We start from the raw sequence: 23,296 nt of genomic DNA on the forward strand, positions 1-23,296 counted from the left end.
ACTCACTATACAAAAGTCTGTCAATGTAGGACTTGGAAAATGTCCTTCAGCAGCAAAAATTCAATTTCCCATCTTTAAATATAGATTATAATACCAAATTTGGAGTGTTAACTTAAAGGTTCAATAAGCTAATTGTGTTACCTTTTTTATCGCTGTAACCAAAATACCTGACATGAACAACTTAAAAGAGTTAAATTTTATTTTGGTTCTTAGTTTCAGAAGTTTCAATCCATTGTTAGCTCCCTCTATTGCTTTGGGCCCAAGGTAAAGCAGAACATCATGATGGAAGGGTATAGCATAGAAAAGTTGCTCAACTTGTGATACCCAGAGAGGTAGAGGAACAGCCAGGAAAGAGAAAGAGAGAGAGAGAGAGAGAAAGAGTGAGGGAGGAGTGATAGAGAAAAGAGAGAGGGAAAGGAAAAGGGCCAGGGACAAGATATAGCATTCTACAACATACCCTTAGTGACTTATTCCTCCAAATAGACCCCACTTCCTATAGTTTCCACCACCTTCTAATAATTCCATCAAATTAGAATCCATCAATGGGTTACTCCATTGATTAGTTTAGAATCCATGAAGTCCCCAACTCTAAACACTGTTGCACTAGGGACCAAGACTTCAATACATACACCTTTGGGAGAATTCCAGGTCCAACTATGACACTAATATATGTCTGGTATAGAGTTCCCACAAAATGTTATTTCTCTTCCTAGGATCAAATATGTCGGCTAAATGCCAAGTTAAATGAATTGAATAGATCTTTTTACTGAAGGACTGCTTGGAACCTTTAATATGCTTCATAATGACCCAAGAGGAAGAACTTGTAACATTTCTCTGAACAACCAAAAATATTTTTTCCAAGTGGCATCTATTTGTATAATATTCCATTGGAAACACCATGAGAACTCTGCTACAGACTACAAAATGCTTTGGGGAATGTGTGAAATGTGTCATTTGGAAATGATTACTAAATCACTGGTTCAAACAACCTGGTCTGAATACCTTAATGACCTTTTTCTTTTTTTTTATTAGTTGTTCAAAACATTACAAAGTTCTTGACATATCATATTTCATACATTTGATTCAAGCGGATTATGAACTCCCATTTTTACCCTATATACATAATGCAGGTTCACATTGGTTGCACAATCCACTTTTTTACCTACTGCCATACTAGTGTATGTTGTATTCTGCTGCCTTTCCTAACCTCTACTATCCCCCCTCCCCTCCCCTTCCCTCCCCTCCCATCCCCTCCCTTCCCGTCTTCTCTCCCTACCCCATCTACTGTAATTCATTTCTCCCTCTTGTTTTTTTTCCCTTTCCCCTCACTTCCTCTTATATGTAGTTTTGTGTAACAATGAGGGTCTCCTTCCTTTACCATGCAATTTCCCTTCTTTCTCTCTTTCCCTCCCCCCTCTCAACCCTGTTTAGTGGTGATCTTCTCATGCTCTTCCTCTCTATTCTGTTCTTAGTTGCTCTCCTTATATCAAAGAAGACATTTGGCATTTATTTTTTAGGGATTGACTAGCTTCACTTAGCATAATCTGCTCTAGTGCCATCCATTTCCCTGAAAATTCCATGATTTTGTCATTTTTTAGTGCAGAGTAATACTCCATTGTGTATAAATGCCACATTTTTTTTTATCCATTCATCTATTGAAGGGCATCTAGGTTGGTTCCACAGTCTAGCTATTGTGAATTGTGCTGCTATGAACATTGTTGTAGCTGTGTCCCTATAGCACGCTCTTTTAAGGTCCTTAGGGAATAGTCCAAGAAGGGGAATAGCTGGGTCAAATGGTGGTTCCATTCCCAGCTTTCCAAGGAATCTCCATACTGCTTTCCAAATTGGCTGCACCAATTTGCAGTCCCACCAGCAATGTACAAGTGTACCTTTTCCCCACATCCTCGCCAGCACTTGTTGTTTGACTTCATAGTGGCTGCCAATATCACTGGAGTGAGATGGTATCTTAGGGTGGTTTTGATTTGCATTTCTCTAACTGCTAGAGATGGTGAGCATTTTTTCATGTACTTGTTGATTGATTGTATGTCCTCCTCTGAGAAGTGTCTGTTCAGGTCCTTGGCCCATTTGTTGATTGGGTTATTTGTTATCTTATTGTTTCATTTTTTGAGTTCTTTGTATACTCTGGATATTAGGGCTCTATCTGAAGTGTGAGGAGTAAAAATTTGTTCCCAGGATGTAGGCTCCCTATTTACCTCTCTTATTGTTTCTCTTGCTGAGAAAAAACGTTTTAGTTTGAGTAAGTCCCATTTGTTGATTCTTGTTATTAACTCTTGTGCTATGGGTGTCCTATTAAGAAATTTGGAGCCTGACCCCACAGTCTGTAGATCGCAGCCAACTTTTTCTTCTATCAGACGCAGAGTCTCTGATTTGATATCAAGCTCCTTGGTCCATTTTGAGTTAACTTTTGTGCATGGCGAGAGAAAGGGATTCAGTTTCATTTTGTTGCATATGGATTTCCAGTTTTCCCAGCACCATTTGTTGAAGATGCTATCCTTCCTCCATTGCATGTTTTTAGCCACTTTATCCAATATAAGATAGTTGTAATTTTGTGGATTAGTCTCTGTGTCCTCTATTCTGTACCATTGGTCCACCTGCCTGTTTTTGTACCAGTACCATCTGTTTTTGTTACTATTGCTCTGTAGTATAATTTGAAATCTGGTATCGCTATACTGCCCGATTCACACTTCCTGCTTAGAGCTGCTTTTGCTATTCTGGGTCTTTTATTTTTCCATATGAATTTCATGATTGCTTTCTCTATTTCTACAAGAAATGCCATTGGGATTTTGATTGGCATTGCATTGAACCTATAGAGAACTTTTGGTAATATCACCATTTTGATGATGTTAGTTCTGCCTATGAACAGGGTATATTTTTCCATCTTCTAAGATCTTCTTCTATTTCTCTCTTTAGGGTTTTGTAGTTTTCATTGTATAAGTCTTTCACCTCTTTTGTTAGGTTGATTCCCAAGTATTTTATTTTTTTTGAAGATATTGAGAATGGGGTGTTTTCCTTCATTTCCATTTCAGAAGTTTTGTTGCTGATATACAGGAATGCCTTTGATTTATGCATGTTGATTTTATATCCTTCCACTTTGCTGAATTCATTTATTAATTCTAGTAGTTTCTTTGTAGACCCTTTTGGGTCTTCAAGGTATAGAATCATGTCTTCCGCAAATAGTGATAATTTAATTCTTCTTTTCCTATTTTTATGCCTTTAATTTCTTTCGTCTGTCTAATTGCTCTGGCCAGTGTTTCGAGGACTATATTGAATAGAAGTGGTGATAGAGGGCATCCCTGTCTTGTTCCAGATTTTAGAGGGAATGCCTTCAATTTTTCTACATTCAGAATGATGCTAGCCTGAGGCTTAGCATAAATAGCTTTTATTATGTTGAGGTAAGTTCCTGTTATCCCTAGTTTTTCTAGTGTTTTGAACATAAAGGGATGCTGTACTTTGTCGAATGCTTTTTCTGCATCTATCAAGATGATCATATGGTTCTTATCTTTGAGTCTATTGATGTGGTGCATAACATTTATTGATTTCCGTATATTGAACCATCCTTGCATCCCAGGGATGAATCCTACTTGATCATGGTGCACAATTTTTTTGATGTGTTTTTGTATCCGATTTGCCAGAATTTTATTGAGGATTTTTGCATCTAGGTTCATTAGAGATATTGGTCTGCAGTTTTCTTTCTTTGAGGTGTCTTTGTCTGGTTTTGGAATCAGGGTGATGTTGGCTTCATAGAATGAATTTGGAAGGGCTCCCTCTTTTTCTATTTCCTGAAATAACTTGAAGAGTATTGGTTTTAATTCTTCTTTAAAGGTTTTGTAAAACTCTGCTGTATACCCATCCGGTCCTGGGCTTTTCTTGGTCGGTAGTCCTTTGATTGCTTCTTCTATTTCATCCATTGATATTGGTCTGTTCAAATTGTGTGTATCCTCCTGATTCAATCTGGGCAGATCATATGACTTAAGAAATTTATTGATGTCTTCACTGTCTTCTATTTTATTGGAATATAGGGTTTCAAAATAATTTCTAATTGTCTTCTGTATTTCTGTAGCATCTGTTGTGATATTTCCTTTTTCATCTCATATGTTAGTAATTTGAGTTCTCTCTCTTCTTCTCTTTGTTAGCATGGCTAAGGGTCTGTCGATCATTTATTTTTTCAAAGAACCAACTTTTAGTTTTGTCAATTTTTTCAATAGTTTCTTTTGTTTCAATTTCGTTGATTTCTGCTCTAATTTTAATTATTTCTTGCCATCTGCTATATTTGCTGTTGTTTTGTTCTTCCTTTTCTAGGGCTTTGAGATGAAGTGTGAGCTCATTTATTTGTTGTTGTTTTTTTTCTTTTTTTGAGGAATGACCTCCAGGCAATGAATTTCCCTCTTAAAAACTGCTTTCATTGTGTCCCATAGATTCCGATATGTTGTGTCTGTATTTTCATTTTTCTCTAAGAATTTTTTGATTTCCTTCTTTATGTCTTCTGTAACCCATTGATCATTCAGTAACATATTGTTCATTTTCCATGAGATGAATGATTTTTTTTCTTCTTTTATCATTGATTTCCAGTTTCATTCCATTATGATCAGATAAAATGCATGGTATTATCTCCACCCCTTTATATTTACTGAGGGTTGCCCTATGGCATAACATATGGTCTATTTTTGAGAAGGATCCATGTCCTACTGAGAAAAAAATATATCCACTTGATGATGGTTGATATATTCTATATATGTCAGTTAAGTCTAGGTTATTGATTGTGATATTGAGTTCTATTGTTTCTTTATTCAACTTTTGTTTGGAGGATCTGTCCAATGGTGAGAGAGGAGTGTTGAAGTCACCCATAATTATTGTGTTGTGGTCTATTTGATTCTTGAACTTGAGGAGTGTTTGTTTTATGAATGTCACAGCACCGTTATTTGGTGCATAAATATTGATAATTGTTATGTCTTGTTGGTGAATGGTTCCTTTTAACAGTATATAATGTCCTTCATTATCCCTTTTGATTAACTTAATCTTGAAGTCGATATTATTTGATATGAGGATGGCCACCCCTGCTTGCTTACGAGGACCGTGTGCGTGGTATATTTTTTCCCAACCTTTCACCTTCAGCCTGTGTATGTCTTTTCCAATCAAATGTGTCTCCTGGAGGCAGCATATTGTTGGATTTGTTTTTTTAATCCATGTTACCAGCCTATGTCTCTTTATTGGTGAGTTTAAGCCATTTACGTTTAGAGTTACTATTGATATATGATTTGTATTTCCAGCCATGTTTGATTATTTATCTTTTTTTTTTTTTAAATTTGGTTTGTTTCTCCATGATCAGCTTTCCCCCTGTTCTCTGGCTTACTTCCCTGTTGTAGTAATTCACTTGCAGGTCAGCATGGGAAAAGAAAGAAGAAGCAGAGCAATCAAAGCAGCAGCAGAAAAAAAGGTTCTTTATTGTGTACAAGCAATCTTTTTATAGTATTGTGAACAAAGAAGGCAGCCTTCCAACATCAATAAATCAGGTCTTTCAGCTAATTAAACATAGCATACAGAAGTTTTACTTTCTAATCAGAAGTGACTCGCTTCTTATGGCTAATCTACTTTCGGCCCGGAGTATGTTGAGCTCTGCTCTTTGTTAAGAACAGATAATAAAATTTTTCTCAGTGCCCTCCTAGCCCACTTGGCAGAACATCCCATTTACAGGCAAGTCCTCCCAAGGACAGCAGACACTTTGTTTTCAAGCATGTCCGCTGTTATCTATCTGTACCTTGACAGAATATCCCGTTTGCAGGCAGACTCCATCAAGGACAGTAATAGTAACACAGTCACATCTGATTCTCTACATCTCCCTCCTTTTGTTTTTGTAAAAGAGCCATAGCAGAAGCGAAAAGAGAGGTTTCATGTTTCAGTTGCCTTCGCTTTTTCCAGCGTTGGAAGACTATATACAACACAAAACAAAAATTATTACAGTGTTACCTAAAGAAGTTGACAACAAGGTAGAGAAATGACTTAAGGGATTTAAATTAGCAATACTTGAAGACAATTTTTGTAAAATGTCAGATCCTGTTAGTTCAGGTAATGTCTTACTAAAGGTGTCCATAATAGTTTTTTCCAAATTCATAATTTCTAAAGTTAAATTTGATGTCCATTTAACCGTCTTTTAACAGTTTCCCAGGAAACACTGGTATTATATGGCACAGGAGTCACACAAATATGAGACGAATTCCAGTCACACTCAGAACACTTCTGGTAGCCAAGATAGTCACGTGATCGCCAAGCCAGGAAACAGTATGTTGTAAATTGATCACATCTGTAGCCAATTGAGAGTTTAAGTCATTTTGTTGTTGCCATAATAAATGAGCATCTTGACGCCATGTTCTCACGAAATTTGCAGTTTGAATGTCTTGATACAAAGCAACACTAGCTATCACAGCAGTGGCAGTTACAGAAGCAACTGCAAGGAATGAAGCTATAACTATTCCTATTAATCCTCGAGAGCGATGTAACAAAACTTGAACAGCATTGTACAAATGAGTAACAGACAATGAATCAGACCAAGGACGAGTCAAATTAACAGGCACCCACAATTCTGTGTGAGCTTTAACAATAACTAAAGAATAATTATTAATTTCTATTAATTCCCAATTAGTTCTATATACACATTGAGTAAAATAATAGTCTATACATGATATTGTTCCCCAAGTTACATTCCATTCCCAGTTTTCAATCATAAGAGAATAAGGGAATTTAACACATGTAGAAGCAAAATAAGTCAGATTATTATGTAGATGTACTTCAAAAGGAGAGGAATGGGATACATCTAATGTGAAATTTCCAGTCCATACAGTGAGTTTCCCAGATACTGCCCATAATTTCCATATATCCCCTTGAATATTGGAAAACCTTATATGCTGTAACATTGGAGGGACCAAAGCATAATGTTGCATTTTAATTGTCTCATTACCCCAACCATTTATTGTCCCATTATGTTGATGTCATCTTAAAGTACGATTTGACCAACTTTCTATAAATTCAGAATGATCAGGACTCCACCCAACTATAGTGATATTTTGATATTTGACTACTGTTTTAGGATGATGATCGTGACATTTTCCCCACTTTAAATGAGTTAAAAATGTTTAAAAATATTTAGCTGAACATAAAGGTAGATGAGTTCTGACAAAACATTCTTCAGATGATAGCCATTATTGATTAACATACATACTAGAGGTATTAAATCCTCAGGAAGATACCATGACAGTAAAAACAGCAGTAGGATAACTATGATAATTAACTCCCCAACTATTATAAGAAAGAGAGTTGTTATGTGCTATAAGAGGCAAACAGAAAGAATGAGCCCCTATACACAATGGGACTCCTTCAACAGCTACAGTTATATTAGAAATATTATACAGATTTTTATGGAATGGAATATTTTTAATTCCCCCACATACAGGAGAGGGAAAATTAGTATTATTAGTACACACACGAACTTTAGGTTCTCCCCAGGAAACATTGTGCACCAAAGGAGGGTTAGGAACATAGGCCCAAAAAGCAGAAGAATGAGCAAAAACTATACTTACCTGGCAATTAATAACTGCAAGCATAGTTAATAAAAGATTAACCGGATTTAAAGGCTGATTTGTCTTTTGAAAAGTTTTTTTAGCTTCTTAAGTCAGCTTTTTCATCTGTCCCCATGTTGAGGGTCTGCTGTTCTCGTTGCCATCGTAAAAGTTCTCTGCATTGCCAGCTCTTGAAATTGTCTGACAAATAGGTCGCTCATTCTGCAATTTGATAAGTTTTGAAGGTACCCAGAAAGGTGTTTTACCTGTAGAAATAAGAGCAAACCCCCTTCCCATGTGGTGCAACAACCCAGAAATCCATTCTTTATTTTCATTCCTGTACCACATAGGTATTTCCGATTTTAGAAATAATGGTTGAGACTTAAATGTAGAGAATGTTGCTGAGCTGCAGGAACCTCAAAAGCTGACCAGACATTTAAAAAATTTAAAGTTAGTAAAGTTTTATGAAGTATATTTTGAGGTGTATAAGCCATAGCCATATCCCCCCTTTTTATTTTTAGTATATATTTTTTTAACGTATGATGTGTCTTTTTTATAATAGCTTGACCCTGACTATTATAAGGTATGTCAAATGTATGTGTAATGTCATATTTTTGTAAAAATGAATGTAATTTTTGTGAGGTATATGTAGGTGCATTGTCAGTTTTAAGTTTTTAAGGAATTTCCATGAGAGCAAAAACAAGATAATAAATGAGAAATGATTGCATCAGCTTTTTTTTTTTTTAAGATAAACTGTGGCCCATAGAAAATGAGTATGAGTGTCAATAGTATGATGTACATATCTTAGTTGTCCAAATGACTGAATTATAACAACATCAATTTGTTAAAGAGCAATAGAATGGAGTCCCCTTGGATTAACACCAGGAGGACAATAAGGAATATTAAAAGGAGCACATGATGAACAGTGAGCTATAATTTCACATGTTTGTTTTTGAGTTATTTTGTATTTTTTTATAAAGTCCTTTAGTGTTTGTATGATGTAAAGCATGTTCTAGATGAGCCTTTTGTAAGGGGAATAATAGTTGATCAATATTTTGATTTTTTTTAGTTAATGGTCCTGGCAGTGTAGAATGTGTCTAATATGAGTAAAATATATAGAGATTTGGCCTACTATTTTTGTTGTTATTTTTACATGTAGTCAGATAGGACATAGAGTCTTATCTTAGGTAAGTAGGGCTCTTTATAAATTTTAAGTAAAGTGTTGTAGTTTTAAAGTTTATTTTTGTTTTTATTAAATATTAGATTAAAAATTTTATATAAATAATTGTTTAAGTTTATTTGAGTAAAAACTAACACAATATGATAACACATCTAAAACATGTAATAAAGAAAGGCTGAAAGCTTTTAGCTTTTTGTAGAAAAATAGAAAAATGTCTTTGTTTTTTATAATATTAACCTTTATGTAGATTAGGCTCTCATTAACTAAAAAATACATTTAAATTGTACCTCAGTGTAAAAAATAACACAAAACTTTATATATCTTATTGATAATAGGCCCAGTTATAGAAATTAAATGATATAAATAAATCTCTAATATGTTATTTTTATAAGCCTAAAATTACCATGTAACCTTTTGGAGAATACCAGCTTGATATAATTTTTTTTAAAGCTTTTATCTTAATGATTATATACCTGGAAAATATGAACACATTTAATATACAAAGAAGAGTAATAGTACCATAACTACTATTGATGTTTTTATATTAATTAAGTTTAGCTCTAAAAGAAATAACATATTAGAATATTGTAAAATAATAGTTGTTGTTTAACCATAGTTGTATAATCTTTAATTTCTTCAAGATTATTTGTTTAAAAAACTTACATATATAGCCAACATACATAGACCTTATTTATCACTTGTTTAAACCTATATAGCCAACATACATAGACCTTCTTTATCAGTTGCTTAAACCCTTTTATTTACTTACTTCTAGAAACACATTTTTTTATTAAATCCATAACTAGAACCTTCTAATTTTTTTAACCTCTTCTTTATTCACACCTTGAAATAATCCTTGTAAATTTTTGAATTTAAGCAAATTATTCCATTTTAATAAGAGATATTTTGTTATTTGTAGTACACAATTAATCACATTTGTTTAACATACTATGAAAATATAGTGTCTAAATATTAGGGATGACAAAGCAACCATTTATTTATTTATTTTTATTATTTACCAACTTAAAAAATTATTAATAATGTTATCTCATGTAATTTAAGGAATTAAAAGTATTTAATGGTATATTTAACATTTAGCATATTAACCTTGTAAATCAACCCGATATTTAACAAAAGTACTCATAAACAAGTAATCTTATGTCTAATTAATTTACTTATTTTATCAAAACATTAGACAAGTATAATGAACAGTCTTAGCCATTTTCTGTTGTTGTTGTTGAAGAAAAGTCCTAGAACCAGAGCACATCAGTCATTAACATGTTAAAGACATCTTATTTTTTATCTGTTTACCCAATTTAAATTGAATCATTTAAATCAGTCAATTAAAAATATTTGGATCTATTTTTTTTTAATTTTTATGAGCGCTCTTTACATATATATATCAATCTTTATATCATGTACATGATATATGGACATACGCACAGGCATACAACATATAATACAAATGTGCACACATAACACAATAAAGGCCTTGTAGCTATTTAAGGTGAAATTTCCATTGTAATGTTTAAATATTTTACAGTTGATCAAAAATAGAACTGATCAGAAAAACATTAACTTAGGTCTGTAGGATCAAAATTATGAGCTCAAAAAATACAGAATCTAGGAAAAAGCAAGAGTCCTAGAAAAAATGACCAGCTGGTAATTAGAAAGTATCATAAAATTTATTTATTTATCTATTTTATTTATTTATTTATTTATCATTATTATTATTTTTTTACAATCCCTTTTAAAATGACCTGCTTTTCCACAATTGAAACAAGTTCCTGATTTATTGGGTTTAAGGGCTCCAGCCATGGCTGCAGCAAAAACAGAAACTTTGATGTTCAATTTCTTCCACTCCAGCACAAGCTTTCACATATTTACTCAATGAGGCGTTTTGCCCTTTTAATGGCCCCCAAATATGCTTACATTCAGGATTTGCATTTTCAAATGCTAATGTTTTCAATAATACCTTTGCTATTTGATCTTGACCCATTGCCCTCATACAAAAGTATGTGGTCTTGCAAGAAAATCAGTGTAAGTTTCAGTAGCCCCTTGTATAGTTTTAGTAAAGGAAGGTTGTGCCTGACCAGTGGGTATCACACATCTCTAAGCTCTTAAGAAAACCTGTCAAACTTGTTGAAGATCTGAATCTGTATATTGAGCCTGTCTCTAAAGGCACCGTAATTACCCTCCTCCATTAACTTATCCTCCATAGGTCCTTGGGGATTTTGAAGGTTTTGTTGTCTAGTTATAGGAAACAAATGTGGTGGATCAACAAAACAACCAGGAGGAGCTGCAAGATCATCATCATCATGTATCATAGTAAGAGGAAATGAAAAACGTTGTTGTTTTCTACCCACATTAACTGTATACTCTGTCATTGGAAAGAGAGAAGCATTAGAAGGAGTAGTAGGTTTAAGAGAGGACATTTGTTTTTTAAATTTCATTTTATCCATAAAGGCCTCCATAATTTCTTTCATACTGGAGTCACTATCTGAACTTTTTGAATCTTCATTATCACCCAGATCTGATTTAGGAGAGTCATCTATAGTATCACAAATATCTTCTTTGGGCTCCGTTTTGTTAACCTTATTATCAGATTCTGATGTATTAACTTGTCTTTCACAAAGAGAGCCCTTTTTATTATTGCTTTCTAATAATAGTAATGCTTGAGTAATAGTGCTACACAGTGTCCAAATCTTCAAAGAAATAACATTCTCAGCCTGATACTGCTTATGGAGCTCTTTTTGAACAAATTTCTATTCCCCTAAATTTAATTGGACCTTAGTTTGATACTGGAACCAGTGACAATGACATTTTATAATTTTAAATAACTCCTTGAGTCTCTTATGAGATGTTTTTACACCTATGGAATATAATAATCCTTGTAGTAACTTCACATATTGTTCCTTTAAGGACTGAGAGTTTCCCATGTTAGTTCTGAAAGTCCCCCTAAAGTCTCTTTCAACCTGGGGTGATACCTTTCAATATTTGGTAGTTCTGAAAGTCCCCCTAAAGTCTCTTTCAACCTGGGGCGATACCTTTCAATATTTGTTAGTTCTGAAAGTCCCCCTAAAGTTTCTTTCAACCTGGGGCGATACTTTTCGATATTTTGTTAATCCCGAAAGTCCCCCTTTCGTTTCCTTAACCCGGGGTGCTTACCCTTTCAGTGCTGGATTTGACTACGCCAAATGTTGTAGTAATTCACTTGCAGGTCAGCATGGGAAAAGAAAGAAGAAGCAGAGCAAGCAAAGCAGCAGCAGAAAAAAAGGTTCTTTATTGTGTACAAGCAATCTTTTTATAGTATTGTGAACAAAGAAGGCAGCCTTCCAACATCAATAAATCAGGTCTTTCAGCTAATTAAACATAGCATACAGAAGTTTTACTTTCTAATCAGAAGTGACTCGCTTCTCATGGCTAATCTACTTTCAGCCCGGAGTATGTTGAGCTCTGCTCTTTGTTAAGAACAGATAATAAAATTTTTCTCAGTGCCCTCCTAGCCCACTTGGCAGAACATCCCGTTTACAGGCAAGTCCTCCCAAGGACAGCAGACACCTTGTTTTCAAGCATGTCCACTGTTATCTATCTATACCTTGACAAAATATCCCGTTTGCAGGCAGACTCCATCAAGGACAGTAATAGTAACACAGTCACATCTGATTCTCTACACTTCCCACTGTTGGTTTTGGTTATTGTTTTTCATTTCTTCCTCGTGTAGTGTTTTGCTCAAGATGCTTTGCAATGCTGGTTTTCTGGCTGCAAAATCTTTTAACTTTTGGTTATCCTGAAAGATTTTTATTTCGTTGTCAAACCTGAAGCTTAATTTTGCTGGGTACAAAATTCTTGGTTGGCATCCATTGTCTTTCAGAGTTTGAAATATGTTGTTCCAGGATCTTCTTGCTTTCAGCGTCTGTGATGAAAAATCCATTGTTAACCTTATTGGTTTACCCCTGAATGTAATCTGCCTCCTTTCTCTTGAAGCTTTTAATATTTTCTCTTTGTTCTGTATATTGGATATCTTCATAACAATGTGTCTTGGCATTGGTCTACTGTGATTTTGTATGTTCGGTGTTCTGTATGCATCTACAATTTGTACATCCATTTCCTTTTTTATGTCTGGAAAGTTTTCTATAATTATTTAATTCAACAGGTTGTCCATTCCCTTGGTTTGAATCTCTATGCCTTCCTCTATCCTGATGACTCTTAAATTTGTTTTTTTTTTTATGTTATCCAATATCTCTTGGATGTTTTTCTCTTGATTTTTTACCTGCCTTCCTGAGTTGGCTAGACTATTTTCAAGATGATATATTTTGTCTTCATTATCTGACGTTCTGGCTTCTACTTGCTCCACTCTGTTGGTGATACTCTCAATTGAGTTTTTAATTTGGGTTATAGTTTCCTTCATTTCTAAAATTATTGTTTGATTTTTTTAATAATCTCTATCTCCTGATAAAGATGCTCATTTGCTTCTTTTATTTGCTTGTGTATTTCATTTTCAATGAGTTCTTTCAATGTTTGAATTTGCTGTCTCATATCCTCTCTAAGATTCCATTCCATCTGTCTAAAGTATTCTTTGAGTTCTTTATTTGGCCATTTTTCTGATGCCTCTAGGTCCTCCTGTATATTTAGGCTGTCCTGCATTGTTTGTACTCCTTTTCTTCCTTGCTTTTTCATGTTGCTTATGTTACTTCTTGCTCTGTTTGACTGCTAAGTTACTGTTTACTCCTATAAATTTATTTGATTTTGTGTGTATCTGGGGTTTCTCTTTTTGATGGGAGACTATGACTAGAGATGATGAGTTTTGTTGCACTTTAATGTAGGTTCATTCATTTCCTAAACTGTATAAGGGTTCTGATGGCATATAGCGATCTGTGGTTTGGTCTTGGGACTTATATTTAGGTCGAATGGTGTGATGGTATTGAGGTTGGTATCTCTTGGCAACCTTGGAGGGTTGCTCTACTGATGAGGGATATTAACAGGAGAATGGTCTGGAGTATTTGGTGGAAGTTGAGGTCTTGGTAGCACTATATAATGCCTCAGAACATTGACCTATATATATTTAGTAAATTACACATAAACAGCGTCATATTGCTTGGCAGGAAAGGTATTAGAAGGGAAGGGAAGAAGTCACTAAAGAGAATGAGAGTAAACAAATAGAATTCAAGGAAAGGGGAATAAGGAAATTGAAAAGAAATGAAAAGACAAAAGAAAAAAATAGAGAATAAAAAAAGAAAAAATTTAAAAAAATAAAAAAGTGATAGTAAAAAAATAAATAAATAATACAAAAATATTTTAAAAAATTAAAAAAGAAAAAAATTCAAATTAAAAAAATAAAATAAAAAAATAAAAAAAAATTTAAAAAATACAGTCTTAGAGTTCGATTAACTTCTCTTCCAGTAGGTGGAGCTGTGCCCACTGGGCCAAGCTTCTCCTCTCAGTGAGCGGGAACCAATCACTGTGCAGCAGCTCCTCCTCCCCAACTGGGCGGGTCTCCACTTCTGAGTGTCTCTGGCCATTTCTTGTGTCTAGTCACCTTGCCACTGGCCCCATTCACAGGTGATGCTCACCACAGTACTGGCTACACGCCAGGTCTGCTGCTCACGGGAGCCCTATCTTCTTGAACAACTCAGTACCCTATCCCTGCTTGCCAATCCCTCAGCCCTTAAGGTTGTAGAGATTGCAGCTGAGAGCCCTTGGCGTATTTTGCTAGCCCTCCGGTAGCCACGCCCCCAGGAGCTGGTGCAAGAGACCTCAGTTGTCTGCGCTGGTGGGAGTGGTAGCCCGGGGGTCCCGCGCCCTGGTCCGCGCCACTCCTGAATCCCTCGGTCTGACTATCGCACTCACAGGAGAGCTGGGAGGGGCCCTTGAGGTTTCCCCGCTGTGTGGAGAGGGGGGCTAGGGGATTACACACCTGTCACCGCTGGTATGGATGAAGAAGTTATCTCCTCCCCGCTTTCTGATGATGTCAGATCTCTGCCATGTTGGTATCCCATGCGAATGGCAGCATTTCGTTCCCTTTGCCGGGTGACCAAAGCAACAGGTGGGTCCTGACCGGCCCTCAAAAGCCCCGTCTCAATCCTGTTGCCACTGCCTATGAAGGCTCGGTTGGTATTTACCTCCACAGTATTCAGCAGGACCCGGACCGAGAAGCAGTTTCCGCGGGTTCTTTAGCCCTAGGCCAGAGCAGTTCTGGGAGCTGGAATTCGGGTGCTCTGGGCTCCGTGTATGTTCTGATAGGAGCAGGCTCCAAGAAGCAGTTTCCGCGAGTTCTTAAGCACTGAGCCTGAGCAATTTGCTGGATAAGCAGCTTGACCCTCTGTGTGGACAAATCGCTCGAGTTTGAGCCCCCATAGATGATCCTCGTGTGATGTGATGGAAATCCTTCCTCTAGGTTTTGGAGCACCCCAATTTTGCTGGAAATTCCTAACAAGATAGCTTTTAGCCGTTCTAACTCATCATTCTCCCGCACAGTGACGCGGTACATGGGGGTGATGCACACCCTTCGCCGCCATCTTCCTCCCTTAATCCTGTTGACATTTCTGAACTCTGCCATTGCAACATGGAAGCAGTTATAGGCAATCTATAGAGCATTCTGTAGAACATGACCAAGTTCAATGTTATGGAAACTGAAATAATAAATTCACAAATATTTTTTCATGTAAAAATATTCTTCTTTTTCTTTCAATTTAAACATTCTTTGCTCACTGGTTATATGAAAACACATGGCAGGCTGCATTTTGTGGACTTTGTTGTTCAACCCTCTTATGAGACACACTGTTCCAGTAGACTTTCTATAATCATATGAGGTCAATTTGTGGATTTATGTCCTATCTGAAGAGAATTTGCAAAAACCAGTTCTCAAAGATTTGCCCTTGTCTTTTTGTAAAAGTTGTTTTGTTTAGCTCTTAGTTAATTGACCAGTTTTTCTTTTACCTTTTGCTTATGGTGGTATTGTTCTGCTTCATTTTTTTATTTGTGAATTTCCATATGTTCAAACAACTTTTTCTAAACATATATCCACATGCATCTTAAGAAAACATTGTCATATATCACTACTTTAATTATACTTAAAGGAAGAATTTTAAAAGCAAATTGATACATGATTTTATTTATTTATTTATTTTTGTGGTGCTGGGGATTGAACCCAGGGCCTTGTGCATGTGAGGCAAATGCTTATATGTTTTTTTGAAATATTAGGGGATTGAATTTTTCCCACTGGTACATTTTTTAAAAAAATTGGAATTTAAATAAAATTTAGAAGTACATTTATACTTTAATATCTGTCCATTAAGCTATTTACTTATAGACTGGTGCCTCAAGTCATTTCAAGAATGATGATTTTCTCCTGCACAGCAGACATTGCATTTATACTCAGACATCATTCACACTATAATACTAACCTAAGCCTGTATTTAAATTAGCCCATTAATTTTACAATCTTCTTGTAGATTTTTCTTGTACAATTTAGTGTCCAGTTAAAGAACAGACATGTAATGTGATTATCTTTTCTATTTACTCTCCTGTAATCAGGGGTCGTAGTTCCCTTTCCTGTACTTGTTTGTTTCCTTTCATCATGTTCGCCTTACCAAGGAATCCAGGACAGAAATCAAACATTCCTGAGGCTGGCTTTGTATGGTAGTTTTCTAGGGATTAGATTCTCATTGTGAATTTGGGAAGAAAACTACATAAATGTCAATGAAAGTGTCACTGAATCACATGGTGAGGTGGGAACACATCATGTCACTTATTCAATATAGCTTATGCTAATTTTCTCAGGAAAGAAGGTGGTATCCAACAGATCTCTCCATTACAGAGCTTCTGCTCTTATAAGTAAGTGATAGACATCACATTATGGTCCTTCATGACTATGTAAACATCCTGGTTATGAAATCACTCACCTAACTGTTCTAGCTTTGATTGATGCTCCTTGCTTGAACTGATATTCAGACGGAAGGCATTGTAAAATGATATTGCTGATTTTATTCTCTTTTGCTTTATGTAGTTTTGTCATATGGTTTCTCTCTCTGAAAATGTCACTGCTTGTTTTGGGACACAGTTTCCATTTTTCAGACCAGTAGATTGAGCTAAGTAATATCCATTGTGCCTTTCAGCTCCTGAATTCCTGTTTAAATTGATTTGTCTTTGTTTTTTCCAGGGCACAGCCATATGGACCTCACTGACATCAGTGCTCCATGACAACAAAGAATTCCCCCACCCAGAGATATTTGACCCTGGGCACTTTCTGGATGATTGTGGCAACTTGAGGAAAAGTGACTACTTCATGCCTTTCTCATCAGGTAAGAGAAATATTTGGGATCAGCTACTTCTTACCTCGAGCCTCCAGCCTCGTCTGGTGTTAGAACATTTGTTTTTTACATGAGTAGAGCACCATTGTGATACCAATGTACTCTCCCTGCTAAGCTTTCCTTATGTAAATTCAATCTCATTTAAATATTCCTCACCCACTAAGTGAAAGGCATTTCACTCCATGATGTTGGTTGGTTTCTAAATGGTTTTGTTCTACACCCCTCTTGCTCCGCTGTGGTGATGGTAGTCTCTACAAGCATGAGATCACATAGCAAAGGGCCTCTAGGCAAGCAGCTTCGTGAACAACTGATTGTATTCTGGTATGACTAGTGCGCTGAGTTAGGGAAGATTTCCTGGCTTACCAGGGGAGGCTTCCAGGATGTTGGACTATAATATTCCACTTGAGGCTTAAAATGGACTTTGTGTCTTCATAATTAATGATGTTTGAGCTGACTCAATAGAGTCACATAGAATGGAGAAAAGAAAAGGCAGGACATGTTTAAGGAAGCAATGAATCACCACAGAAGAACTTTTGTTCTCAGTCAGGGATATCAGAAATTGCCTGATAACCATGAGCTTATGGAAGAATTGGGGATGAGGGAAGAGACCCTACAATGACCACAGAGCATCCTGCTCTTCCTCCAGTTATGGTTATGTGTCTCCCATCTGCAATGTGTTTACTGATTCTTTGCTCTTGGACTCTACTTCCTTGATTCCATGACTCTAGATGTCTGCCTTACATGTTGCACTGTACATCCCACGATGATGAGTCAAGGAACCATTCTTCAAGTGTTCACATTTCAACAGGTTAGAAAATTAAGATGGACATGGAAAACTATGATTCCAGGTGTTTCATGGTTCCAAAAGAGCATGAGAATGATGTTGAGGATATCAAAAGTGGGCAAATTTTAGTGCTTGAGGGGATCATAAAGAGTGTAAAGAGGACATGAATTTCCACTTGTGTCCTGAATGGAATGAAGGGAAATTGTGTCTTATACAAGAAGATTAGCATGATGTAAAAGATGAACATTCATGGTTCTTTGGAGATTCCAAAGGATTCTGTTAGAGGTGAGATTAGAGGGTTGAAGAATGAGGGCAAGGTCATGGACATCAGAATGGGAATAGAAAATACAAGTAACAGAGTTCTTTTCAGAAAAAAAATATACTTAGAAACTTCAAATTCAAAAGTGTCATTCCAGTGTAGGAATTCTAAATAAAGTGTTTGGCATAAAGCTGATACCTCCAAAAATACTGTTTGAATGAAATATTTGTTAAGATGGACAAAAAGTGTCTGCTCTTTTTCCATTTGTCCATCCAAACATTCAATCATTCATTAAATGTTTATTTATATTCTCCTTTTTACATAAGAAGCACAGTGCTTGTCACTGTCCAAATGACACATAAGCATATTGTGTTTTTTGTTTGTTACAGGAAAACGTATGTGTGTGGGAGAGAGCCTGGCCCGCATGGAGCTATTTTTATTTCTGACTACCATTTTACAGCACTTTCATCTGAAATCTCAGTTTGACCCAAAGGAACTCGATACCACCCCAATAGCTAAAGGATTTGCCTCTCTTCCTCCCTTATACAAGATCTGCTTCATTCCTGTGTGAAACAGAGCAGACAATGTGGCTGCTGCTGTGCTCTTGTCTGCAATCCCTTCCCCCAGGGCATCGTCCACATCCTTTCCCCATCTGTGATGCATTCTTGACCTGTCCTCTGCATCTCCCCATTCTATAGAGTAAGGGAACACACATCTTCCTTTATAGAGCTTTTTTTTTCTTTCTGGTCATTGTACAGATATACCTGCTCTTTCCTGTGTTCTGTAATACTTGTATTGACCACCCCAAGTAATAACATGGATCTAATGCTGAGTTATTGATACATTATCACTGTAATATGATAGAATATGATCTGTCAGAACCATCTATCCCATGCATGTTCTTATTAAAATACATAATTGATTTCTGGGTCAGTTCTCAAATTTCTTTTCTTTTGTGCATTATTGGTAAGAAAATAGAGTCCCAAGATCCAATTTGGTTCTCATAATGGTAAGCACAGTGAGGCAGTGGTCATTGAAGAAACCAGGGGAGATTAAAAAGTTCATAGAAACAAATGAATATGGAAACAGAATCTATGAGAACCCTTGGGGCACATCGAGAGCAGGCTTAAGAGAGAGGGTTATAGGTATAAGTGCCTAAACTAGAAAAACAGATCTCTAGTAAATAACATAATGATGTATGTCAAGGATTGGAAAAACAAGGAGAAACCCAATTCCAAAGTGAGTATAAGAAAAGGAATAATAAGATTTGACAAGGAAGAGATGAAATGGAGATTGAAAACAGAGTATGAAGGATTAATGCAGTAAAGGGTTCTTTTCTGAACAGATAGACAAAATTGAGGAACCTTTAGCCAAACTAACCAAAAGAAAGGGGATATCCAATTTTACTACATCAGATGTAATTAAGGCATATTATAACAGATACCACTGAAATCTGGAGGATCATGATGGAATGTTTTGACAGATAATATGTCCGTAGATTGGATAATGTGGAAAGTTCTAATCATAAGACCTACCAAAGTGGAACCAAGAAATTGTAGAAAGTCTAAATATATCAATAAAAAGCAATGATGTTGAAGAAGTAATAAAAGCAGATAGACTCACAACCCAGTTTTCCTAGACTTTAAAAGAAGTACAGTTGTCCTAAAAGTATTCCTTAAGAGAAAAGGAAGGAATGTTTCCAAACTCATTCTATAAATATAGTATTATTTTCTCATCAAATGTGATGGCTTGTGTGCACATAAATACAAGCACACTTTGTATACACATGCACAAAGTATAAACCAATATCCTTGAGGAACACAGAGACCAGTGTCCTCATTACAATTCTTATATGTCCAATTCAACATTATATTAAAAACTCATGTACCATGATCATGTTGACTTCATTCTAGGGACATATGTTTTGCTAACCTTGCAAATTGATAAATGTAATACACCACATAAATTGAATCAAGGGTTAAAATCTCAGGATTATTTCACTGATGCATTAAATTCCATCAATAAAATCCTGCATACAGGGGCTGGGGTTATGGCTTAATGGTGGAGTGCTTGCCTCATAGGTGTGTGCCACTGGGTTCAATTCTCAGCACCACATACAGATAAATGAATAAAAAAAGGTCTATCACCAACTAGAAAATATATTTTTCAAAAAATTCTGCATATATTCATGACAAAAACCTAATTACAGAAGAACAGTGACTTGGATCATGGACTTTGATTGCCTCTCGGTTATAGCTACACCGTTATAGGAAATTTCTGTGTGATGAAGCAGGACAAGTTTGCTCTGTTGCTATGGTGATGGCTTGCCTGAGGAAGTTCTTTGCAAGGCATGGGACTATGAGTCTTGACTCTAAGTTCAGTCACCAGCTGCCCGAGATAGAGAATCATAAGCATAGCAAGATAATTATAATTGATTGTGAGTGCTTTGATTTTAAGCCTGCCTCCTTTGAGGAAACATTTCCACAGAGAGCCTTTTGATGATAAAACTTATACAATAAATGGGTTGAGCTAGGTACGGGTCATTGGTTCTCCATCATAGTATGGTGTCCCATGTGTTTCTAGATTTCTCTCTAAGTGTCTGTTTGTCTTTCTTCACCTCCCATTGCCCTTTGCCAAACTCTAAGGTTCAGCCATACAGGTCGTGCAGTTGGCTCCTGAACAGGACACAGGGGGAACTATAAGGATTAGGTGAGGGGACACTCCTGAGGAATCACATCAGATAAAGAAAGGTAAGGACTGCAAGTATATAGCCAGACATACAGTTTCCAAAGAGAGGAAACTTTGTATACAAGTGCTTAAAGTAATGTTTAAATCTCAAGGAATGAAAAATAAGAAAAAGGGGTCTCCAGAGAAAACATAAACTATTGCACCACACCTTAAGATATTGGTTTTACAAAAAAAAAAAAAAAAAAAAATGGCTAAAATGCTCTATGCATGAGGTTTTGCCTCTCAAGCTCAAGATAGCAGCTCTCCTTACTTCTTAGCTTCTTCCAGATCTCTGTCTCTCCTGGGCTTGCATTTGAAATGTAAATTACAGAGGCAATGATTCAAAACCAATTTGAGATCAAAGAAAAAAAAGTGTCACTTGTAGATTCAAGCTGCTGTGGGGTCTAAATGGCTGGCACTATCTCCTCTCACTGTCTACCACTCTGATTTCTTAATGATTTTCTCCATAAATACTATATCACAGGGAGAAAAATGGGAAGATCTTATATATACAAGTCTTCTTTACTTGAGGATTTCAATTCTTTCACATTCTTTAAATATCAGGATTGACTGTAATCTGATGTCAAAATACACTCTGATCTGATAAAGATGTTCTGCATCTTCCTTTACTAGAATAATTAATGGCTGTGTCATTTTTTTAAAAAAAAAAATCTGTTTTTCTAAAAGTCTACATTTTTGAGCTCATGGTTTTATGGTAAACTCACATTTGATCCTGCATTCCTAAATTAGTATATTTTCCCAATCAGTCCTGTATGTAACTATAGAGGATTTTGCACTCTGTCTTTGTTCAGAGGACAACTTTTCAAGAGTTGGTTCTTAAATGCATTGAGAAATCTCTTTTCACTAAATCCTAAATGGTAATTGACGTGGTGGTGTTGGGAATAAGTCTGATAGCTACTGGGGACAAGTGGACAACTGAACATTTGATTTCTGTTTCTGCCATGGTTGTCAGGCTTTACACCTAATATTTCCAACTATACAGGATTGCCCTATATTTAAGTCATAATGTAAAAGTCTGATAGGCTCCCTTTTAATTTCTAAAACGTTAAGTCTAATAGAGGTTTTAATAAACCTCCTACTGGTGGGGATCTACCTGTTGCCTCCTACCTGTGGGAATCTACCTACAAAAAGCTACAAGATATTTGTTTCCTGTCTGTTTTGTGTATGTGTGTACACCTGTGTATTGTATTGTTGTTTCTACATATGTGCTTTTGTCCATTTATCATGCACATGGTATCAAAATTGGCATATAGATAAATGAGCATTCATAAATTAAAATTTAAATAAGAAAATGATTCAAATATCTTTTGGTTCATGTGACTTAAAAAAAAGAAGTTCAATTTAAATTAGGTAAACAGATGAGAGTAAAGATATTTTTAAAATTACTAACTCAAGTTTTTCTAAGTGGTCAGACAATAAAGTGTTGGTTTCTGTAAAATGTTGAAAATGTAATTTTGATTATTCCTAGGTTTTTTTCTTTAATAGTGAAGAGATGGCTTTACTGTTAACTACACTGGTCTGATATCCTGGTTTTTACAGTTAAAATTAGTAAATTAGATTACAGTAGATGGAATCAATCTTTATACATGTGTTTGTTAAAGAGGAGACATCTGAAAATTCCACATGGTAATATATTTAAACATTATATGAGTTTTCATAAATCAGTAAGTTAAAAAAGGTTTGAGATTGATTTTTTTCTGTGTCTTCAGTAAAACAAGTGTACTAAGAATTAAGATTCTATCAGGTATAATTTTATATATAAAGAGTACAAAAGATTTCAATTAGGTTTTAATTAAAGTATGATAAAAACAAAATATTCCATCTTATTAAAGTAATTTGTCTAAACTCAGAAGTTTCATAAGGACTGTTTTAAAATGTAAATTTAAAAGATGGGTCAACAGCTAGAAAAGAGATATAAGGAAAGCTCTAGGTGTAGAAAGATTTTAATATGAAAAGTAGAAAGAAAAAAAATGTTTCTGGATAAGAAAGTCTTTTGTGTGGTAAAGTAAAAAGTTGTAAAATGTCTAAGTACTTTACATAATGTTTGTAGAGCGTAAAGTTCAAAAGGTTTGTGTGAAACTAAATTGGTTATATATAAATAGCTCAATCAGTTAAAGTTATCCAAGGTTTTCCCCAAGGTCTAATATTAATGTATTGATATAAACTAAAGTTTAATCCTCTGTGTGTTAACGTCATAAGGATTTCTTAAAACATTAATCTGCTTCTATCTATCAAGATAATTTCTTATGTCTGTTAAGTTTTATGATTTAGAAAAACTAGTCTTAAGGGAATTAGGGTTTGTACAATTCTAGTTAAACAACAACTGTTATTTTAGAGTATTACACTCTATTATGGGCTCCCCATCACTAACACTTTGGCAAAAAATACTTCAAGAGCCCTCTGAGATCAGGAGTCTATTGATAATAAATTTGAAGATAAGTT

General features: G+C 35.5%; 1 pseudogene; it reads left to right on the top strand.

Moving 5' to 3' along the window:
• The window catches only part of LOC124096345 (cytochrome P450 2C5-like), a 38,184-nt pseudogene that overhangs the window by 10,187 nt on the left and 4,701 nt on the right, over positions 1-23,296 (top strand).

This window comes from Marmota monax, unplaced genomic scaffold (assembly GCF_021218885.2).
Source record: "Marmota monax isolate L192 unplaced genomic scaffold, Marmota_monax_Labrador192_F-V1.1 WCK01_AAM20220418_F8-fsc00004, whole genome shotgun sequence".
Lineage (NCBI taxonomy): Eukaryota > Metazoa > Chordata > Mammalia > Rodentia > Sciuridae > Marmota > Marmota monax.